Source organism: Globicephala melas, chromosome 7 (genome assembly GCF_963455315.2).
Source record: "Globicephala melas chromosome 7, mGloMel1.2, whole genome shotgun sequence".
Taxonomy (NCBI): Eukaryota; Metazoa; Chordata; class Mammalia; order Artiodactyla; family Delphinidae; genus Globicephala; species Globicephala melas.
In genome coordinates this window covers 54,934,627-54,958,815 of record NC_083320.1, presented here as the reverse complement: position 1 = coordinate 54,958,815, position 24,189 = coordinate 54,934,627, and the positions used below count along the sequence as shown (strand labels likewise).

At 39.1% G+C, this 24,189-nt stretch overlaps 1 protein-coding gene across 1 annotated transcript in view; it reads right to left on the bottom strand.

Annotated features, from left to right (window-relative positions):
• Positions 1 to 24,189, bottom strand: part of PDE11A (phosphodiesterase 11A) — a 420,012-nt gene that overhangs the window by 305,950 nt on the left and 89,873 nt on the right. The window lies entirely within an intron of this gene.

Sequence of the window (24,189 nt, the reverse complement as noted above, 5' to 3'; positions counted from 1 at the left end):
TTAAGGCCACCACCAAGCTCACCTTAGTCACACTCAGTTGGTAACTGGCTCCTCAGCCACACATAAAGTATTTGGCAGAAGCTCCAACCTCTAAAATCCTAACCTAGCCTCTAACCCAGAGGCGTCCTCCTTCTGTCTAGGGCCAACCCCTTCTCATCTACACCGGACCCTTTGTCCACCCACTCTTTCCAAAGCTTGTTTACTCAGCTCTCCCTTCTCCTTGGACTCAGTCCCCTTGGCTCACTTCTCCCTCTTTATAAAATATCCTTTCAATTCAACTTCCCTTGAGGGATAAACATCTCAAAAGGTGGTTTTACCCTGATGTGACCAGGTCACTCATTTCCATTTATTCTTTGCCCCAGTTTTGTTGGGCTTTCTCCCCACCATTCACCGAAAGCTTGCACTGAGATTATGACCTCCCTGCCAAATCCCAAGGCGTATTTTGAATTATCAGTCCTTCTTGATTTCAAAGCCATAATGGGTACAACTTTGAATCTTTCTGGCTTCCTTCTCTCACTATTGTCTTCCGGTCTGGTCTCTCAGACCATCCCTTCTCTGGCTCTCCTTTTTTTCTGCATATTCTTCATTATCAGGATTCTTTACCTAATTCTCTTCTAGTCTTGGTCTACAAGCATTTTTTTTTTTAATGAACTTTTCCATTTCCATGACATCGCCTACCACTTTTACCTTAGAATTCCTAAATCTCTCTTCATAGCTCTGTCCAGCTATTATAGAAATCTAGTTTTGATGGATTTAGCTTTTACATCCTACGGATAATATTGCTTTTATCTAAGTTAGAAAGACATGCAAAAAGTGACAAATGTTACTTGCTTTCCTATGAGAATCTCGCTGACATCTAGATGTCTCGCTGACATCTCGCTGGACTAGTTCCAGCAGTCCACAGCGGAAAGCCACCACTCCATAGTCACCTCTTATATACATGTTTTTTTCCCCCTTTCTTAAGAGGTTCCTATCTTTTAGAATTTTCTCTTTGAATTGTCTGAGTGTTACCCACCAGCTCTGAAATAAGCTGCATGACCGGTACTGTCGTCCTTTTTCTTCATTTTATTCATAGGTAGGAACAGAAATACCCTGGTGGCCTTAAGTAATGAGACATTGTAAAGTATCAGTGTCTCTCTAGCCCTCTTCCTCTCTTTTCCCTCTTCATGACCAATCAATAAAGCATGTCCCTACCTGACATTCTTCAACTCAGGACAGATCTGTGTTTTAGTCATTTAGTTTAGTTTAGTTTAGTGCAGTTTTAATTTAGTTTAGCCAGGCAACGTGGCAGGATTGAAGTCCAGGGCTTTGTGAAAAGCCTGCTAAAATGGAAAGGATCGGTAGGGGGCAGGATGATTGCAGGTGACTTTTGAGCCTTCCCAGCCTCCCCAGAATAGCCATTAACTAGCTGTGGGGCTCTGAGCAAGTCATTTAACCTTCATGAGTTTTAATCTCCAAATATGTAAAACTGCTAACTTCTCCTTTCTACTTTATAAACAATGTGTTAGAGAAAAGAAAGACAAAACAATTTGAAAAGAAAAAGTAAAAGGAAATATACTGTAGAGGGTTGCTGACTATTTTTGTATTGTTATAAGATAGCCGGCCCAACAGCATGGCTGCTGTTTTGTGAGTTGCCTGAAGCCTTGCTAATGGATGGTTTGTCTCTACAGCGGTGTTTGTTGGAGCATGGTACACCTGCCAAGCAGGTGGGTTTTCTTGCTATTCAGCTTCACAGTCTTAACAAATTCAGTGACTTTTATTCCTCTGGCAGCTTTATTACTCATGCCTGATTCCCTAGATGACTATCTGACTGAACAACAGCAAAAACATCTGCGTCAATAAATACTGATCCCCTAAGTATGAAGTATTGTTAGTCATCCTTTTAATCTCCCTGAAGCAGCTGACAGTGCCCACCATCCCTCCTTCCTGAAACTCCTCCCCTGGCTGCCTTGACTATGGGTTGTAGACAAAAAAGTTTGAAACCTACCACTTCAATGTGGAACACTGAGCAGAAGGTGACATCTTAAATCAAGATCAAGAATACAGACAAGGAGAAGTTTCAGAGCTTAACAATCAAGTATACCCTGAGATTCCTAATTCTCTCTTTGTTTCTCTAATGAGCTAACAGAAATCTAATTTGATGGCTTGAGGTTTTACATTCTATGACTAATGTATAATCAACTGTTTTGTCTAACTACTGGTCTAACTAGAATTCCTTTTTTAATTGTTTCAACCCATGGCACTTCATAAACTAATTTCTTGGGTTTTCTGGATCAGGCAGTGGAGTTAAACTGAAACACAGAGATAATTATTAATAAAAATAAGGCATTCATTCTGTGATTTAGAAAAATAATTCTGCTCTCATAATGATATTAGTTTCACTGATAGAATTTTGAGTTTTAAGTGTTAGCCCGGTTTTCAGTATCTCTGATATCTACACAGTTCAATCCCAGTTTATTTGGTCTTTTGACAAAGAGATTTTTTAAACAAATTCTTTTGAAGCAGAAAATTGACTCTGTAGTTTTTTCACTCTGTTAACATATTAAACTTTGATTTGGGTGATGGAAAGAGGTGGAAAGAAATGGAGAGGTGTGAGGGAAAAGGCCAATAAGTTTATAAATTTCAAATTACAAAGAGACAAGAGAATATTACCAATCCTTTATTGTCAGAGAAATGAAGAATCTTATTCATGCCCTTGAAAACGAAGAATGGAGTTGCCAGTGTATGCCAAGAGTGATTCTCCTCCGAAATGGAGACGAGTGGTTCTAGATGAGCCATGAGGGTGGTGTGACAGTGGCTGCAACACACACACGCACACACAAACACACACACACACACAGCAGAGTCTAGAGTTAAACCAGCCTGGGTTCCAATCCCAGCTCACTCACTTACTAACTATGATCTTGGGCAAATCATTTAACCTCAGTAATTTAATATCCTCATCTGATAGTATCTTGGGATGATAAAAATAGACTTCTCAAGGTTGTTATTAGGTGGGAATAGGACAATTCCTGTAAAGTGCTCACAGGGAAATGCACTAAGTACTAGTTCAATATTATGATTGCATTTTTTTTCCCTAGGGATGCCATAACAAAGTACCATGAATCCGGTGGTTTAGAACAACAGAAATGTATTATCTCACAGTTCTGGAGTCAGCAGCCTTCATCAAGGTTTTTGAAGGGCCATAATCCCTCTGAAACCTGTTGGTGAAGGATCCTTCCTCTTCCAGCTTCTGGCAGCCCTGTCATCCCTTGGCTTGTGGCACCATAACTCTTATTTTCAAATGGTGCTCTCCCTGTGTCTCTCCACATAGTCTTTCCTCTGAGCATGTCGGTCTCTCTATCCAAATTTCCCCTTTTAATAAGGACATCAGTCATATGGGATTAGGGCCCACCCCAAAGACCTCATTTTTAATCAATTACCTCTGTAAAGACTCTATATCCAAATAAGGTCACATCCTGAGGTCCTGGAGGTTAAGACTGCAACCTATCTTTTTGAGAGGAACACAATTCAACTCGAACAGTGATTCACTAAATTATCTTGCTAGAGATATTTTGCAAGAGATAAGTTAGTAAAGGACTTTAAAATTGTAGAATATCCTTCTCTAGTGATTCATTTTCTGTTTCTTTTTCTTTTTAAAAGAAGGAATACTTGATCTTTTTCATGTCATGACTTGTGTAGAAATTGAGTTTCCGGCTCTTAGTTGACTCTGGAATGGCTGGGTGTGACTTCTCTGTCATCCTATAGTTTCCTGGTCTTCAGGAAAAGAAAACAGCCACAGGCCTATGCAGCCAGGCCTGCATAAGAACACGCCACAGAAAAAGAGCATATACCTCCACTCTGAACGGTTTGTTAATCACATAACAACTTCAATTGCACTCGTCACAACTGGAAGAGAATGGCTCTTCAATGGAATTTAAATGAGTATAAATTACATACTTATTAATCAAAATGAATTCTTCTCAGCCAAGTACTTTTTTGTCTTGTTAAATGTTTTTAATGAGTAATATGGACTTCTTGTTGTCCAGTTTTCTCTGCCATGACCCTGATTCTAAACCCACTTTCATCATGCAAAATGATACCCAAACATTAAACATTCATTTCTACTTCATATGCTTTACAAAATGACATATATTTTTGCCCCAAACTGGACCATACTATGAAGGTTTGATCTCCTAACACTGCAGTCATGGGTATACCTATCAAAGGCTTTAAATTAATTAACATAAGAAATAAAAACAGGAATATCTGAGGACTGAATGCAGGTCAGTAGTGAATTCAGCACCTTTATTTTTTATTCAGTGCTGTATTGATCCACATTTACTCAAATGCATTAATGACCTCCTCTGACAGAACTCTCATTTTAATTATAGTTTGTCATTACCTCAGTTTTCTCAAGTATTAATAACCTGAAAACGCATAATTACACTCACTCCGGATACATTTCTTAAAAACTGCTATTTTCATATTTGGCCCCTGGAAAGGGACTGCAGTCATTGCTAATTGGCAGTAGTAATGATCAAAGCCACAAGGTGGCACTATAAGCAATAGGCTACTGGTGCTTATTTTATTTATTTATTTATTTTACATCTTTATTGGAGTATAATTGCTTTACAATGTTGTGTTAGCTTCTGCTTATAACAAAGTGAATCAGCTATATGTGTATATATATCCCCATATCCTCCCACACTCCCTATCCCACCCCTCAAGGTGGTCACAAAGCACCGAGCTAATCTCCCTCTGCTACGTGGCTGCTTCACACTAGCTAGCTATTTTACATTTGGTAGTGTATATATGTCAATGCTATTCTCTCACTTCATCCCAGCTTACCTTTCCCCGTCCCCATGTCCTCAAGTCCATTCTCTGTGTCTGCGTCTTTATTCCTGTCCTGCCACTATGTTCATCAGAATCATTTATTTTTTTAGATTCCATATATATGTGATAGCATACAGTATTTTTTTTCCCGTTCTGACTTACTTCACTCTGTATGACAGACTCTAGGTCAATCCACCTCACTACAAATAACTCAATTTCGTTTCTCTTTGTGGCTGAGTAATACTGCATTGCATATATGTGCCACATCTTCTTTATCCATTCATCTGTCGATGGACACTTAGGTTGCTTCCATGTGCTGGCTATTGTAAATAGTGCCGCAATGAACACTGTGGTACATGATGCTTTTTGAATTATGGTTTTCTCAGGGTATATGCCCAGTAGTGGTATTGCTGGGTCATATGGTAGTTCTATTTTTAGTTTTTTAAGGAACCTCCATACTGTTCTCCATAGTGCCTGTATCACTTTGCGTTCCCACCAACAGCGCAAGAGGGTTCCCTTTTCTCCACACCCTCTCCAGCATTTATTGTTTGTAGATTTTTTGATGATGGCCATTCTGAGCAGTGTGAGGTGATACCTCATTGTAGTTTTGACTTGCATTTCTCTAATGATTAGTGATGTTGAGCATCTTTTAATGTGTCTGTTGGCAATCTGTATATCTTCTTTACAGAAATATCTATTTCTCTAAATATCTTCTGACCATTTTTGGATTGGGTTTTTTTTTTTTCTGATACTGAGCTTCATGATCTACTTGCATATTTTGGAGATTAATCCTTTGTTAGTTGCTTCATTTGCAACTAATTTCTCCCATTCTGAGGGTGGTCTTTTCATATTGTTTATGGTTTCCTTTGCTCTGCAAAAGCTTTTAAGTTTCATTAGGTCCCATTTGTTTATTTTTCTTTTTATTTCCCTTTCTCTAGGAGGTGGGTAAAAAAGGTCTTGCTATAATTTCTGACATAGAGTGTTCTGCCTATGTTTTCCTCTAAGAGTTTTATAGTGTCTCGCCTTACATTTAGATCTTTAATCCATTTTGAGTTTATTCTTGCATGTGGTGTTAGGGAGTGATCTAATTTCATTCTTTTCCATGTAGCTGTCCAGTTTTCCCAACACCACTTACTGAAGAGGCTGTCTTTTTGCCATTATATATCCTTGCCTCCTTTATCAAAGATTAGGTGACATACGTGCGTGGGTTGATCTCTAGGCTGTCTATCCTGTTCCATTGACCTATATTTCTGTTTTTGTGCCAGTACCATACTGTCTTGATTATTGTAGCTTTGTAGTATAGTCTGAAGTCAGGGAGTCTGATTCCTCCAGCTCTGTTTTTCTTTCTCAGGATTGCTTTGGCTATTCGGGGTCTTTTGTGCCTCCATACAAGTTGTAAATTTTTTTGTTCTACTTCTGTGAAAATTGCCATTGGTAGTTTGATAGTGACTGCACTGAATCTGTAGATTGCTTTGGGTAGTAGAGTCATTTTCACAATGTTGATTCTTCCAATCCAAGAACATAGTATATCTCTCCACCTGTTTGGATCATCTTGAATTGCTTTTGTCAGTGTCTTATACTTTTCTGCATATAGGTCTTCTGTCTCTTTAGGTAGGTTTATTTCTAGGTATTTTATTCTTTTTGTTGCAATGGTAAATGGAAGTATTTCCTTAATTTCTCTTTCAGATTTTTCATCATTAGTGTATAGGAATGCAAGAGATTTCTGCGCATTGATTTTGTAACCTGCTACTTTACTAAATTCATTGATTAGCTCTAGTAGTTTTCTGGTAGCATCTTTAGGATTCTCTAGGTATAGTATCATGTCATCTGCAAACAGTGACAGTTTTACTTCTTCTCTTCTGATTTGGATTCCTTTAATTTCAAACAGTGACAATTTTACTTCTTTTTCAATTTGGATTCCTTTTACTTCTTTTTCTTCTCTGCTTGCTGTGGCTAAAACTTCCAAAACTATGTTGAATAAGAGTGGTGAGAGTGGGCAACCTTGTCTTGTTCCTGATCTTAGTGGAAATGCTTTCAGTGTTTCACCATTGATAATGATGTTGGCTGTGGGTTTGTCATATATGGCCTTTAATATGTTGAGGTAGGTTCTCACTATGCCTATTTTCTGGAGAGTTTTTATCATAAATGGGTGTTGAATTTTCTTGAAAGCTTTTTCTGCATCTATTGAGATTATCATATGGTTTTTATCCTTCAATTTGGTGTATCACATTGAATGATTTGTGCATATTGAAGAATCCTTGCATTCCTGGGATAAACCCCAATTGATCGTGGTGCATGATCCTTTTAATGTGCTGTTGGATTCTGTTTGCTAGTATTTTGTTGAGCATTTTTGCATGTATGTTCATCAGTGATATTGGCCTGTAGTTTTATTTCTTTGTGACATCTTTGTCTGGTTTTCGGATCAGGGTGATGGTGGCCTCGTTGAATGATTTTGGGCATGTTCCTGCCTCTGCTATATTTTGGATGAGTTTGAGAAGGAAAGGTGTTAGCTCTTCTCTAAATGTTTGATAGAATTCGCCTGAGAAGCCATTTGGACTTGGGCTTTTGGTTGTTGGAAGACTTTTCATCACAGTTTCAATTTCAGTGCTTGTGATTGGTCTGTTTATACTTTCTATTTCTTCGTGGTTCAGTCTCGGAAGGTTGTACTTTTCTAAGAATTTGTCCATGTCTTCCAGGTATCCATTTTATTGGCATAGAGTTACTTGTAGTATTTCCTCATGATTCTTTATATTTCTGCAGTGTCAGTTGTTACTTCTCCTTTTTCATTTCTAATTCTGTTGATTTGACTCTTCTCCCTTTTTTTTTCTTGATGAGTCTGGCTAGTGGCTTACCAATTTTGTTTATCTTCTTAAATAACCAGCTTTTAGGGCTTCCCTGGTGGCGCAGTGGTTGAGAGTCCGCCTGCTGATGCAGGGGACACGGGTTCATGCACTGGTCCAGGAAGATCCCACATGCCATGGAGCGGCTGGGCCCGTGAGCCATGGCCACTAAGCCTGTGCGTCCAGAGCCTGTGCTCCGCAACGGGAGAGGCCACAACAGTGAGAGGCCCGTGTAAGGAAAAAAAAAAAAAGAAAGAAACTGCTTTTAGTTTTATTGATCTTTGCTATCATTTCCCTCATTTCTTTTTCATTTATTTCTAATCTAATCTTTATGATTTCTTTCCTTCTGCTAACTGTGGGGTTTTTTTTTTTTCTCTTCTTTCTCTAACTGCTTTAGGAGTAAGGTTAGGTTGTTTTTCTTCCTTTTTGAAGTAGGATTGTATTGCTATAAACTTCACTCTTAGAACTGCTTTTGCTGCACTCCACAGGTTTTGGGTCGTCGTGGTATCATTGTCATTTGTTTCTAGGTATTTTTTGATTCCTCTTGGATTTCTTCAGTGATCTTTTGGTTATTTGGTAGTGTATTGTTTAGCCTCCATGTGTTTGTATTTTTTACAGACTTTTTCCTCTAATTGATATATAGTCTCATAGGGTTGTGGTCACAAAAGATACCTGATAAGATTTCACTATTCTTAAATTTACCAAGGCTTGATCTGTGACCCAAAATATGATCTATCCTGCAGAATGTTCCATGAGCACCTGAGAAGAAAGTGTATTCTGTGGTTTTTGGATGGAATGTCCTATAAATATTAATTAAGTCCATCTTGTTTAATGTATCATTTAATGCTTGTGTTTCCTTATTTATTTTCATTTTGGATGATTTGTCCATTGGTGAAAGTGGGGTGTTAACGTCTCCTACTATGATTGTGTTACTGTCGATTTCCCCTTTTATGGCTGTTAGCATTTGCCTTATGTATTGAGGTGCTCCTATGTTGGGTGCATAAATATTTATAATTGTTTTATCTTCTTCTTGGATTGATCCTTTGATCATTATGTAGTATCCTTCTTTGTCTCTTGTAATAGCCTTTATTTTAAAGTCGATTTTGTCTGATATGAGAATTGCTACTTCAGCTTTCTTTTGATTTCCACGTTCACGGAGTATCTTTTTGAATCCCCCCACTTTGTTTGTATGTGTCCCTAGGTCTGAAGTGGGTCTCTTGTAGACAGCATATATATGGGTTTTGTTTTTGTAACCATTCAGCCAGCCTGTGTCTTTTGGTGGAGCACTTAATCCATTTACATTTAAGGCAGTTATCGATATGTATGTTCTTATTGCCATTTTCGTAATCGTTTTGGGTTTGTTATTGTAGGTCTTTTCCTTCCCTTGTGTTTCCTGCCTAAAGAAGTTCCTTTAGCATTTGATGTAAAGCTGGTTTGGTGGTGCTGAATTCTCTTAGCTTTTGCTTCTCTGTAAAGGTTTTAATTTTTCTGTTGAATCTGAATGAGATCCTTGCTGGGTAGAGCAACCTTGGTTGTAAGTTTTTCTCTTTCATCACTTTAAATAAGTCCTGCCACTCCCTTCTTGCTTGCAGAGTTTCTGCTGAAAGATCAGCTGTCAACCTTATGGGGATTCCCTTGTATGTTATTTGTTGTTTTTCCCTTGCTGCTTTTAATATTTTTTCTTTGTATTTAATTTTTGATAGTTTGATTAATATGTGTCTGACATGTTTCTCCTTGGATTTATCCTTTATGGGACTCTCTGCACTTCCTGGACTTGACTATTTGCTTTCCCATATTAGGGAAGTTTTCAAGTATAATCTCTTCAAATATTTTCTCCGAACTTTTCTTTTTCTCTTCTTCTTCTGGAACCCCTATAATTCAAATGTTGGTGTGTTTAATGTTATCCCAGAGGTCTCTGAGACTGTCCTCAATTGTTTTCATTCCTTTTTCTTCATTCTGCTCTGTGGTAGTTATTTCCACTATTTTACCTTCCAGGTCACTTATCTGTTTTTCTGCCTCAGTTATTCTGCTATTGATTCCTTCTAGAGAATTTTTAATTTCATTTATTATGTTGTTCATCATTGTTTGTTTGCTCGTTAGTTCTTCTAGGTCCTTGTGAAACGTTTCTTGTATTTTCTCCATTCTATTTCCAAGATTTTGGATCATCTTTACTCTCATTATTCTGAATTCTTTTACAGGTAGACTGCCTATTTCCTCTTCATTTGTTTGCTCTGGTGGGTTTTTACCTTGCTTCTTCATCTGCTGCATATTCCTCTGTCTTCTCATTTTGTTTAACCTACTGTGTTTAGGGTCTCCTTTTTTCAGGCTGCAGGTTTGTAATTTTCGTTGTTTTTGGTGTCTGCCCCCAGTGGGTGAGGTTGGTTCAGTGGCTAGTGCAGGTTTCCTGGTGGAGGGGACTGGTGCCTGTGTCCTGGTGGATGAGGCTGGATCCTGTCTTTTTGGTGGGCAGGGCCATGTCCGGTGGTGTGTCTTGGGGTGTCTGTGAACCTAGTATGATTTTAGGCAGCCTCTCTGCTAATGGGTGTGGTTGTGTTCCTGTCTTGCTAGTTGTTTTTCATGGGGCATCCAGCACTGGAGCTTGCTGGCCATTTGGTGGAGCTGGGTCTTAGCTTTGAGACAGAGATCTCTGGGAGAGCTCATGCCAATTGACATTATGTGGGGACAGGAGGTCTCTGGTGGCCCAATGTCCTGAACTCGAATCTCCCACCTCATAGGCTCAGGCCTGACACCAGGCCAGAGCACCAAGATCCTGTCAGCCACACAGCTCGGAAGAAAAGAGAGGAGAAAAAGAAAGAAAAAAAATTTTTTTAATAGTAATAAAGAAAGAGGGCTTCCCTGGTGGCACAGTGGTTGAGAGTCCACCTGCCAATGCAGGAGACACGGGTTCGTGCCCCGGTCCGGGAAGATCCCACATGCCGCGGAGCGGCTGGGCCCATGAGCCATGGCCGCTGAGCCTGTGCGTCCGGAGCCTGTGCTCCGCAACGGGAGAGGCCACAACAGTGAGAGGCCCGCGTACCGCAAGAAACAAAAACAAAAATAATAATAAGGAAAAAAAATTATTAAAATAAAAAAATAATAATAAAAAAAGAGAGCAACCAAACCAATAAACAAATCCACTAATGATAACAAGCGCTAAACACTAAACTAAGATAAACATAAAAATCAGAAACAAATCAGCCACAGACAGCAAACCTCAAGTCTACAGTTGCTCCCAAAGTCCACCACCACAATTTTGGGATAATTTTTTGTCTATTCAGGTATTCCACAGATGCAGAGTACTTCAAGTTGATTATGGGGATTTAATCTGCTGCTCCTGAGCCTGCTGGGAGAGATTTCCCTTTCTCTTCTTTGGTTGCACAGCTCCTGGGGTTCAGCTTTGGTTTTGGCCCCACCTCTGTGTGTAGGTCACCCTCAGGCATCTGTTCCTGCCCAGACAGGATGGGGATAAAGCAGTGGTTGATTAGGGGGCTCTTGCTCATTCAGGACGGGGGGAGGGAGGGGTAAGGTAGTTACAATTAGAATGCGGGGTGAACCTGCATTGGCAGAGTCCAGCATGACATTGCAACAGCCTGGGGTGCACCATGTATTCTCCTGGGGAAGTTGTCCCTGGATCATAGGACCCTGGCAGTGGCAGGCTACAAAGGCTTCTGGGGGGAGAGGGGGTGTGGACAGTGACCTGTGCTTGCACTCAGGATTCTCGGTGGCTGCAGCAGCATTAGCATTTCATGCCCATCTCTGGGGTCTGAGCTGATAGCCACGGTTTGTGCCCGTCTCTGAAGCTCATTTAGGCGATGCTCTGAATCCCCTCTCCTCATGCACCCTGAAAAAATGGTCTTTTGCCTCTTAGGCAGGTCCAGACTTTTTCCCGGACTCCCTCCTGGCTAGCTGTGGTGCACTAGTCCCCTTCAGGCTGTGTTCACGCAGCCAATCCCAGTCCTCTCCCTGGGATCTGACCTCCGAAGCCCAAGCCTCAGTTCCCATCCCCCACCCACCCCGGCGGGTGAGCAGAGAAGCCTCTCAGGCTGGTGAGGGGTGATCGGCACCGATCCTCTGCGCGGGAATTGCTCCACTTTGTCCTCTGTACCCCTGTTGCTGCGCTCTCCTCCGTGGCTCCGAAGCTTCCCATCCCCCAGTTCCTGCCAGTGAAGGAGCTTCCTAGTGTGTGGAAACTTCCTCCTTCACAGCTCCCTCCCAGAGGTGCAGGTTCCATCCTATTCTTTTGTCTCTGTTTTTCTTTTATTTCTTTTGCCCAACCCAGGTAGGTGGGGATTTTCTTTCCTTTTGGGAAGTCTGAGGTCTTCTGCCAGCATTCAGCAGGTGTTCTGTAGGAGTTGTCCACATGTCGATGTATTTTTGATGTATTTGTGGGGAGGTAGGTGATCCCCACATCTTACTCCTCCACAATCTTGAAGGTTCCCCCTCTGGTGCTTATTTTAATTGGCACCTACTCTAAAAGCTGATCTAGTCCACATGGTTCTAAAGAAAACTGGAAAACTCTGAGACTCAAATGAAAAATGGAGAAAAGAAAAGATTACATAAATAGAAAAAAAAAGCAGCTATAATTATTGTATCAAAAACACAATCCAGGTCTTCTACTACACATAAGAAGCTACTTTAAAGACTGCTCTTATTTACTGTAATGAATTAGTTACTTGAAAAATGAAACACAAATTCATGAGGGTTTTGTTACTTGATGGACTAAAGGAAACTTTTTCATATGTTATGCGTTTCTTAATTTTTTTTTATTTTGAAAGACATGGCACCAGTGAGTTTATAGTTGAACCAGAAGACAGACAGAAAACTAAGAATTAATAGTACACTAGTTATAGCCATAAGATAAATAAGTTTGGTCATCAAGTCTGTGTAATATGATTGTTTCGGTCAAGTAAGTAAGGCAACGGGCACTGACAGCTTAGAAAGAGTGACCTTCCAGATCAAGAATTCTGAAGCTAATGACGGCCCATTATTAGGAGTACATGACAAATTCACCCCCCAAAGTAGAACCAATTAATAAAATAAATTAGCAACATAACTTCTTTTTAATGTACTTATATTTCCTTCTGTGAAATTCTGACTTCTACTTAGCCTATCAGTTACACCAAAATGACTATCTCTTGCTGTGCAATTGTTGCAGGGCTTAGGAAAAGAAATGATTTACATAAAAATTTGAAATTTGCCTATTGCTGAAAAAGATCTACTATAATTTGAGAGTATCTTAATACTCTGCTGATTTTAAATTGGTGCTGAATGTAAGAGCTAAAAATGAAGCATAGCAAAAATGCATGACATTGCTTGCTCATCTAAGCAGTTTGTAACGACAGAGCACATGAAAAGTTAAACAGTCCATATAAAAAATCTAGAACTAAAGTTTCTCTCATGAAATCAATAGCATATTGCTGAAGGTATGTATGACTGGCATAAGTACACTTTTTAGAAATTTAGATATAGTTGACATATAACATTATATTAGCTTCACGTGTACTACAGAATGATTCAATATTTATATATATTGCATGTACACTCTTTAAAAATTTGAGATATATATCATGTACAATATTATATGAGTTACAGGTGAACAACATAGTGATTCACAATTTTTAAAGGTTCTATTCCATTTATAGTTATTATAAAAATTGGCTATATTCCATGTTGTACCATATATCCTTGTAGCTTATTTATTTTATACATGATAGTTTGTACTTCTTAATCCCTTACCCCTATCTTGCCCCTCCCCGCCTTTCCTCTCCTGGCTAGTAACCACTAGTTTGTTCTTTATATCTGTGAGTCTGTTTCCTTTTTATTATATTCACTAGTTTGTTTTATTTTTTTAGATTTCACATATAAGTGATATCATACAGTATTTGTCTTTCTCTGTCTGACTTATTTCACTAAGCATAATACCCTCCAGGTCCATCTGTGTTACTGCAAATGGCAAAATTTGCAAGGACACTTTTAATTGAGCCAAAGTAAACCCAGAAAGAAGACAAACATAGTTTATACCAGTGCTTCCTTTGAGCATTTTCAAATTATGAGGTTTAATTTCTTATGCTTTTATTCTTGATTCTGCATTAATTTGCACCTATTTATATGTTTCAGTCCCCAATTAAATCAAAAGCTTCTTGGACTCAGTAATATACCTCCTAATTTTTAAGTCCCCCACAGTCATAATAACAATAATATAATAAAGTCTACCATTTGTTAAGTTCTTATTAGATGTTAGGTATTGTGATAAGTAGGTATCATTGCACATTGACCTCACCAAAAAATCTCATGAGATTAGTCCTAACACCCTGTCTGTTAATAAAGAGGAAACAAAGGTACAAGTTAATTTGCCAAGTTTACACAACTACTGAGTAGCAGAACCCAGTTCAGAATCCAAGAAACTTTATGCCAAATCCCCTGGCTTGCCTCGTAGAGTGGAGGTAGAGGCACGGTGGTTAATGGCACATTGCCTGAGGTCTCTCTGGCTCTCAAGCTGACTGGTTTTATGGTCTTGGTATATTACTCAGGCACTCTGTGTCTCAATTTAGTTATTATACCACCCGGCAGTTCATAAAGTAGAAGTTCAAAAACTCTTACTAAGAACCTTCCAATTCCTCTCAGGTACCTCCAAACAAATAAAAGCTTTTGTGAAACATTCTCCAGCTGCTTTAATAGGCGAGTAAATCAACTGGCATTTGATAGAACTGAAATAAGGTGGATATCTGATTTCCAGTAGTGGTCCTCAATGGCTTCTGACAGGTTACACTGTGCTGTAACTACTAGCATTTCAGGCTATTGTAGTTAAAATAGCGCTTGCTTTCTCCAACAAATCTACTACATATCTACATGTCAAGCAGGGTTGGTAATTGAAATGAAGAGTGTAGATGAATAGTAAACCTTTTTGGGAAAATGATAATTTGGAGTACTACTGAATTTGAACATTACTAAACCTGACTGAAGGATTGCCAAGGTTTACCTTCAGTTTTATTTAATTTAATCTGTGTGTGGCTTTCATTTACCAAATATCAATACCCTTCTGGGAGTACTGGGAAAACTGTGATTTGAGCTAAAATTACATAAATCAGGGAACACAGAAGCATAAGAGAGCTTCCTATAATTTTCTAGTGACTCATTTAAGCCAAAACAATAAGGAATAATGTTCTCTTCTTACTTTCAAAGGCTTTGGGGCATTCAGCCAACATATACAGAGAAATTCATTAATCCCTTAATCAGTGGCATAGGAGGCAACACATTGTAGTAGAAAGAAATCTGAACTCAATGTTAAGAAATGTTGAGTTTAAACCAAGCTCTGCTACTAATCAGTTGTGTCTCACTAGGTAAATCACTTCTCCTATCTGACTCAGTTTCCTGCTCTGTAAAGTAAGAGGATTTCTGTTCTTGAACTTTAAAGTTTTAAGAATTGGTACAGTGTAAAAACAAAAATATTTATCTAGGTTGGAACCCAGGAGTTTTATAAAATGCTACATGAAGAGCCAGAGTAAGGCCCATGTGCTTATATTTGCTTCTTTAAAGTTGACACATCGAGACACTGCTTTGGGAAAGATCCCCGGTGTTCTCCTTACTTGCTGCAAGTAATAAATCCTTCCTTCTTCCACAAAAAAATAAAGTTGAGACATTATGTTGGAAAAAGGAGTAGTTACCCTAAAAAACATAAGCCAAAGTGATCTTAGACAAAAACCTTTTGCTCTAGTGCAAGTTTTCTCAAACAAGAGGCTGCCAAACTATTTCAACTATCAAGGAAAATATAAAAAGAGAAAAAGACACTCTGACTTTCAGTGTTCTTTTTTTTTTTTTGGTCCAAAACTAGAGTAAGATTAACCCCACCCTGTTGCATGCAACTACAGACATGGAAATGAATAAAAGATAATAGCACTGAACTACCATGTCCCTGGGAGTAAGAACACACCTGTTATCATCTTACATGTTGAGACATTCAGGGACGTGGGGTCCCAGCCCCTACCATCAGGCTAATACACTCTTGACTCCCTTCCCCTCTTCTCAGCTATGTCTTTCCCTCTTGCTGCAGTGTCAGCATGGGGGAGCCATGTACCTGGACAGAGCAGAGGACAAGCAGGAGCATCTCTGGCAGTGGGATCAGAGCCTTTTCACAGCCCTGTGGGCTTGCTCTGCCCACTACAGACCCTGTTTCATGAGTGGGATGGACGCTCTGTGTTCTCTCTTAGAACCGTATGGAGAGTGTAGGGGGCTGGTTCCAATCCCAACTTACTGCTTACCAGTTGTGTGTCTAACTCTCTGGGCTTGGTTTCCTCTTTTTAAATACAGGGATTATAATACCTCACTAAATTACTCTACCATGCGTGCTACAGCTGCAGCAACTAATGAAGAAAAAAATGGAGACCTGATATAATATGGACACTTGAGAAATGTCTGATCTGTGGGCCCATGTCTACACAATGTCTGGCAGCCTGGATTTGCCAAGAGTCCATTTATATTAGACACAGAGGAGTCTCCCTGGAAATAATTCCTCCTAAGGGAAGAGAAAGGCAGACCTACACGCTTAGCCTTGTAACAATGCCTCGATTGTCAGAGGGAAGGGAGTGACTAGTAGGATATCCTGTTTGTTGACATTCATAACTGTGGCTGACCTGGCCTCCAGATGCTTATGTTTGATTTTTAAAAACAAAGAAAGATACGAGTAGACCCTGTAAAGAGCTGGTTACATTAAGGGGATGAAGGTAATGGTGGTTTCCAGCCATGATGGAGTGTCCAGTAGCAGACAGCCCAGCTGTCATCATCTAAGGCATGCCGCCTTCATGAGGCTTAGACCAACAGATGCCCAGAAAATAAGGAAAATTATTTTATTTTAAGGAAAATAAAAAGAGTTGTTTATGAGTACATGGGTGTCACCCTGGGACTTCCCAGGGTTTACGAGTACAAACATCACCCTGGGACTTCCCAGAAGTAGGTAGTACGGTCTGAGGAACTGAAGACACCACAGTATCAAAGGCGGTTAAGAGGTAGAAAAATATAATGTTACTACAACAGAAGCTCTCTTAATGACCTCCACTTAAGCAATCTGCAGTATAAATTGATGACCTCTGTAAAACATAGTGACATATATCTAAAGCATGCTGAAAGGTTTAGCTAGGAGACCAATACTCCTGCATACACCTGGCCCCACTAGCTGAGTGTTTTTGCTTACCAAGTGTCAACTGTATTTGCTTCCAAGCCTGTTTATGTCAGTTGTAGTTGTTCTTGTAAGTTCAGATATGGGTTTTTTTTATAAACCAAACAACATGAAAAAAAGAAAATCTTTTTTTCCCTAGGAAAGTTAAGTGGAAATCCAGAGAGTTTGATAAAATTGTGTCATCAAAAAGAAAAAACTCTCAAGTTAGATGTAGATAAGACAATCATAAAAAGCTGAAGAAAAATCAAAAAGCCTAGAATGATTCTAGATATCTTTACAAGTACCTTTTAACTCTAGCTCCATTTTAAGTCAAACTAAATTATCAACCACAGATAATGCATTAGGGGTGTGGTTTATGTAAGGAAAACAAAGTGATTCTCTAGTTAATGGATCCTCAATCAAAGAAAACACTTGCCTGACAAAAAAAAATTGTCTGATGGATGTACATTAATATTTTAATTAAAATAACATGTTTAAGATGTATATGTATTGCTTTGCAATAATTTGCTATTGTAATGAATTTGCAGCCTACCTAACCAATTACCAGTCCTGATCATATCAGATAAGAAGCCTTCTTCTATATTATTGTGATCTTATTTCAACCTTAGTATAGTCATATCTATCAGGTTTTACAGAGTACACAATAACCCTAAAATTACATCTATTTTACTCAAAGAACTGTATTTAGATAACTGACTCAAATCTTGGAAATTGAAATGTTAACTCTAAAGACTGCATACAGTACTTAGTGTCCAGTTTTTCTCAGCAAACATTCCTGACTACATCCTTCTGGGTATTTTTACAAACAGAGGCAGATTCACCCACTGATGTCTGCTTACATAGTAAAACTTCATAGTAAAATTTCAGGGATTCCATGAAGATCCTCTGTCCCTCAATATATCCCCACTAGCTTGCAGATGTCTACAGGGCTACAGTTGATACTGTTTTCCTTATTGATTTCTGAGAGCAGCTTTTCCTACAGTCAGAATTGAGGGCCAGAGGACCCTCTAACACTTATAGAGGGGAAGAGGGCAAAGGGCAAAGAGCAAAGGACCCCAGAATGTCAATTATATAGTCCAAGTTTCCTAATCTTCTCTAATGCTTGATAAAATCAAGTATTTTCCCAAGCATTTGACTATCATGGAAAACTACTAATTGACACCTTACAGAATCACTATGCTGAGGGACATCATTAGTGAAATGTTTGTTTTCTGAACCACATCTTCCTCATCTCTAAGTGTAAGCAATGGTACATACCAAACTGCATAGTCATGTAAAATAAGGATGCTACAGACAAAGTTGTCTACTACAGTAAGCCACTCCACAAATGTTAGTTTCATGTCCCTACATGAGTTATCTTTTTCTCTTCAGAAATAAATAGATGCTTTATTAAACTTCTAGATGAGTAGAAAACAGGTCATTGTCTCTAAGAATGATTTTGTTTAGAGACAAATATTCCATGTGTGACTATTACATTAAAAATATGGTGGCTATAGGAAATAGATGAAGATGTGGTACATATATACAATGGAATATTACTCAGCCATAAAAAAGAACAAAATAATACCATTTGCAGCAACATGGATGGACCTAGAGATTGCCATACTGAGTGAAGTAAGTCAGACACAGAAAGACAAATTTCATATGATATCCCTTATATGCAGAATCTAAAAAAAAAGGGTACAAATGAGCTTATTTACAAAACAGAAGTAGAGTCACAGATGTAGAAAACAAACTTATGGTTACCAGGGAATAAGGAGAGGGAAAGATAAATGGGGAGATTGGGACTCACACATACACACTACTATATATAAAATAGATAACTAATAAGAACCTGCTGTATAGCACAGGGAGCTCTACTTAATACTCTGTAGTGGCCTATAAGGGAAAAGAATCTAAAAACAAAAAAGTGGATATATGTATATGTATAACTGATTCTCTTTGCTGTACACCTGAAACTAACACAACATTGTAAATAAACTACACTCCAATAAAAATTTTTTTAAAATTAAAAAAAAAATGGTGTCTACTCTCTTCTTAAGTAATTTTAAAAACAGAAGAAATTTCTCTGTTGTGTTTTTTGTCATTTACTGTTTTAATTTTTTGTATGGCTTAATATTTTGTGTTATAGCAAAAAGAACCAAGCAATATTCTCCTACTAGCTTTCCAATGGCTCTGAAACATTCCTCAGAATTAATGCTTTCTCCTCCATTGTCACAGTCCATCCAGTAAAAGGTGACCAGCTGTGTAAAATGAAAGTCAGTGAGAAGAGTGACTGCAAACATAACTTCCAGGGAGTTAAGTGTGAGAAGTCACTGGGTGCCACCACCACTGCCGCACACCAAATCTTCTGAAGCAATGTTTTCTTGTCTCTTCTAAGTTCTGTGAGAATCTTGACTCTAAAGCTGTAACTAATGAAAGCAACCCATATCTGGGTCCATAAACAAACATTCACCATGAGCTTTCAGGAATTTGAGAATGTCACCTATACCCAGACTGAGCCTTCGGGGGTCACCTCTCAATGCTTCTATGGCTCTACCTGACCCTGTGACTGGCACAAATAAGAAACTCTCAGATCCGCCCTGTGCAGCTTCTCGAAGAAAGTGTTTGCTTCTACTGCAGAGAAGGAGTGCATGCTATCATCATCCACCTTGGAACTTCAGTGGTTTCCTTAAATTTAATATTGTGAGATGCCATAAACAAAATTCATCCATTCTTCTATTCATTTCTAAACTGCGCAGATTTAAGCAACTCCCTCTCTACCTTTGTATTTCCAGACTAAAGAGCTGGACCAGCTTCCTGGGTGGGCGACCTGTACAGTCACACAGTACCCTGTGCTTCAAAGTGTCCTGAGCTTGCCTTAGTGCTCTCCTGTGACAGGCTTAAAATTCTTAATAATTTTTGAACAAGGAGCCCAGCATTTTCATTTTGCACTGGGCCCTACAAATTATGCAGCCAGCCCTGCCACAGAGTCTGAATTGTCTAGCTCTATTCTCATGTGAAAGCCCATTTTCTCTTCACTGTCTGTGCCTCTGAGATTAAGTCAAGAATTAATGTCCTTTTAAGTCAAAAGGACAATGGAACCAAGGTCCACAGACAGCAGCTGTGGAAAGCCTGTTCCCACAACTAGTGTATGGGCAGCAAGAGATATACATCGAAATTACAGCCTCTGAAACTTTCCTGGCATCTTCTGTAGCCCCCTTATTTTTTCCTTGCTCAAAACTAACCAGAATCTTCCAGGTGCACCAAGGTTACTTGTGTTATACATAAAAATGTATCGCTTCTTCTTGCAAAATTTCAGTACGATATCTCAACTAGATCGGCAAAAGAGGTCTGTCGACTAACTGCGCTCAAAGCGCCCTGCATACACGCTGAACTTTTTGGTGACTTCAGAGTCTGACTCGGTTATTTTGCACAGAGTTCTTTTAAGTGGTCCTCAAAACCCATCATACAATCTAAAACAATTGATAGCTTTAGTGCCCCTCTTATGTCAGAAAATACATAAGAAGAACAATGTGAGCAATACACTCTGCTTTAAAAAAGATAAGCAATTCACTAGAGATGTGAAATGCTGTTTTCCTAAAGCAGTATCAATTTTTGATGTGGTTATGAGGAAAAACTATTAGTCACAGCACAGAATGAATGAAGTTCAGAGGAATACTCTACCAGGCCTAAATCTTCCTTTCACACCAGAGGCGAGTTACAAATAAGAAAGGAAATGAAGGCCCATTTCCTCTGTAAAACAGAGGCTATTTTTCTGTGAAGTTCTTTACGCACAAACTGCGGATTTATGCCATTTACACAGGGGCAAAATGGATCCACTAACTTGTCCACTGGGGCCAAAATCCTGATAGTTATACTTATGCCTTGGCAAGGTTCTTCTTTATAGTTGATGAATTTCTCCACTTTGAGAGAGCAGTTTTCCTGGTTGGCAGGTCATAAACTGTTTATCTCCTTGAATAGTGTTATTTGTTTTGTGCATTCTCAGTGAGCCACCCCCCCCCATTCCTAAATTCCTTCCACCTGAGACTTGGGAGCATCTATCTACATACTAGGAGTCCAATGGAATCCTCCAGACTCACCCTATGCAAGAGAGATGGGATGGATCAATGACATATTCTGGTCAAGACTGAACGTAGTCAGATCACCATCACATCCTAGCAGCTAGAGATCCTTACATTTCCCAAAATCTACATTAAAAAAACAAAACAAAGAATCCTCTCAACATCTCTGCAAGAACCAAGATGGCTGAGTAGAAGGACGTGCTCTCACTCCCTCTTGTGAGAACACCAAAATCACAACTAGCTGCTGGACAATCATCGACAGGAAGACACTGCAATTCACCAAAAAAGATATGGGCATCCAAAGACAAAGGAGAAGCCACAATGAGACGGTAGGAGGGGCGCAATCACAGTAAAATCAAATCCCATAACTGCTGGGTGGGTGACTCACAGACTGGAGAACACTTATACCACAGAAGTCCACCCACTGGACTGAAGGTTCTGAGCCCCACGTCAGGCTTCCCAACCTGGGGGTTCGGCAATGGGAGGAGGAAATGCTAGAGATTCAGACTTTGAAGGCTAGTGGGATTTGATTACAGGACTTCAACAGGACTGGGGGAAACAGAGACTCCACTCTTGGAGGGCACATACAAAGCAGTGTGCACATCGGGACTCAGGGGAAGGAGCAGTGACCACAGGGGAGACTGAACCAGACCTACCTGCTGGTGTTGGAGGGTCTCCTGCAGAGGTGGGGGGTGGCTGTGGCTCACCATGGGGAAAAGGACGCTGGCAGCAGAAGTTCTGGGAAGTACTCCTTGGCATGAGCCCTCCCAGAGTCGGCCATTAGCCCTACCAAAGAGCCCAGGTAGGCTCCAGTGTTGGGTTGCCTAAGGCCAAACAACCAACAGGGAATGAACCTAGCCCCACCCATCAACAGTCAAGTGGATTAAAGTTTTACTGAGCTCTGCCCACCAGAGCAACAGTCAGCTCTACCCACCACCAGTCCCTCCCATCAGGAAACTTCCACAAGCCTCTTAGATAGCTTCATCCACCAGAGGGCAGACAGCAGAAGCAAGAAGAACTACAATCCTGCAGCCTGTGGAACAAAACCCACATTCACAGAAAGATAGACTAGATGAAAAGGCAGAGGGCTATGTACCAGATGAAGGAACAAGATAAAACCTCAGAAAAACAACTAAATGAAATGGAGATAGGCAACCTTCCAGAAAAAGAATTCAGAATAATGATAGTGAAGATGATCCAGGAACTCGGAAAAAGAATGGAGGCAAAGATCAAGAAGATGCAAGAAATGTTTAACAAACACCTAGAAGAATTAAAGAACAAACAAATAGAGATGAACAATACAATAACTAAAATGAAAACTACAATAGAAGGAAATAATAGCAGAATAACTGAGGCAGAAGAACGGATAAGTGACCTGGAAGACAGAATGGTGGAATTCACTGCTGTGGAACAGAATAAAGAAAAAAGAATGAAAAGAAATGAAGACAGCCTAAGAGACCTCTGGGAGAACATTAAATTCAACAACATTCGCATTATAGGGTTCCCCGAAGGAGAAGAGAGAGAGAAAGGACCAGAGAAAATATTTCAAGAGATTATAGTCGAAAACTTCCCTAACATGGGAAAGGAAATAACCACCGAAGTCCAGGAAGCGCAGAGAGTCCCATACAGGATAAACCCAAAGAGAAACATGCCGAGACACATAGTAATCAAATTGGCAAAACTTAAAGACAAAGAAAAATTATTGGAAGCAGCAAGGGAAAAACGACAAATAATATACAAGGGAACGCCCATAAGGTTAACAGCTGATTTCTCAGCACAAACTCTACAAGCCAGAAGGGAGTAGCACGATATACTTAAAGTGATAAAAGAGAAGAACCTACAACCAACATTACTCTACCCAGCAAGGATCTCATTCAGATTCAATGGAGAAATCAAAAGCTTTACAGACAAGCAAAAGCTATGAGAATTCAGCACAACCAAACCAGCTCTACAACAAATGCTAAACGAACTTCTCTAAGTCGGAAACACAAGAGAAGAAAAGGAACTACAAAAACAAACCCAAAACAATTAAGAAAATGGTCATAGGAACATACATATCGATAATTAGCTTAAACATGAGTGGATTAAATGCTTCAACCAAAAGACACAGGCTTGCTGAATGGATACAAAAATAAGACCCATATATATGCTGTTTACAAGAGACCCACTTCAGACCTAGGGACACATACAGACTTAAAGTGAGGAGATGGAAAAAGATATTCCATGCAAATGGAAATCAAAAGAAAGCTGGAGAAGCAATACTCATATCAGACAAAATAGACTTTAAAATAAAGAATGTTACAAGAGACAAGGAAGGACACTACATAATGATCAAAGACTCAATACGAGAAGAAGATATAACAATTATAAATATATATGCACCCATCATAGGAGCACCTCAATACATAAGGCAACTGCTAACAGCTATAAAAGAGGAAATGGACAGTAACACAATAATAGTGGGGGACTTTAACAACACACTTACACCAATGGACAGATGATCCAAAATGAAAATAAATATGGAAACAGAAGCTTTAAATGCCACAATAGACCAGATAGATTTAATTGATATTTATAGAACATTCCATCCAAAACCAGCAGATTGCACTTTCTTCTCAAATGTACATGGAATAATCTCCAGGATAGATCACATCTTGGGTCACAAATCAAGCTTCAGTAAATTTAAGAAAACTGAAATCATATCAAGCATCTTTTCTCACCACAATGTTATGAGATTTGAAATGAATTAGAGGGAAAAAAATGTAAAAAACACAAACACATGGAGGCTAAACAATACGTTACTAAATAACCAAGGGATCACTGAAGAAATCAAAGAGGAAATCAAAAAATACCTAGAGACAAATGACAATGAAACATGATGATCCTAAAACTATGGGATGCAGAAAAGCAATTCTAAGAGGGAAGTTTATAACTATACAAGCTTACCTCAAGAAACAAGAAAAATCTCAAATAAACAATCTAACCTTACACCTAAAGGAACTAGAGAAAGAAGAACAAACAAAACCCGAAGTTAGCAGAAGAAAACATAAAGATCAGAGCAGAAATAAATGAAATAGAAACAAAGAAAACAATAGCAAAGATCAATAAAACTAAAAGCTGGTTCTTTGAGAAGATAAACAAAACTGATAAACCATTAGCCAGGCTCATCAAGAAAAAGAGGGAGAGGACTCAAATCAATACAATTAGAAATGAAAAAGGAGAAGTTACAACAGACACTGCAGAAATACAAAGCATCCTAAGAGACTACTACAAGCAACTATATGCCAATAAAATGGAC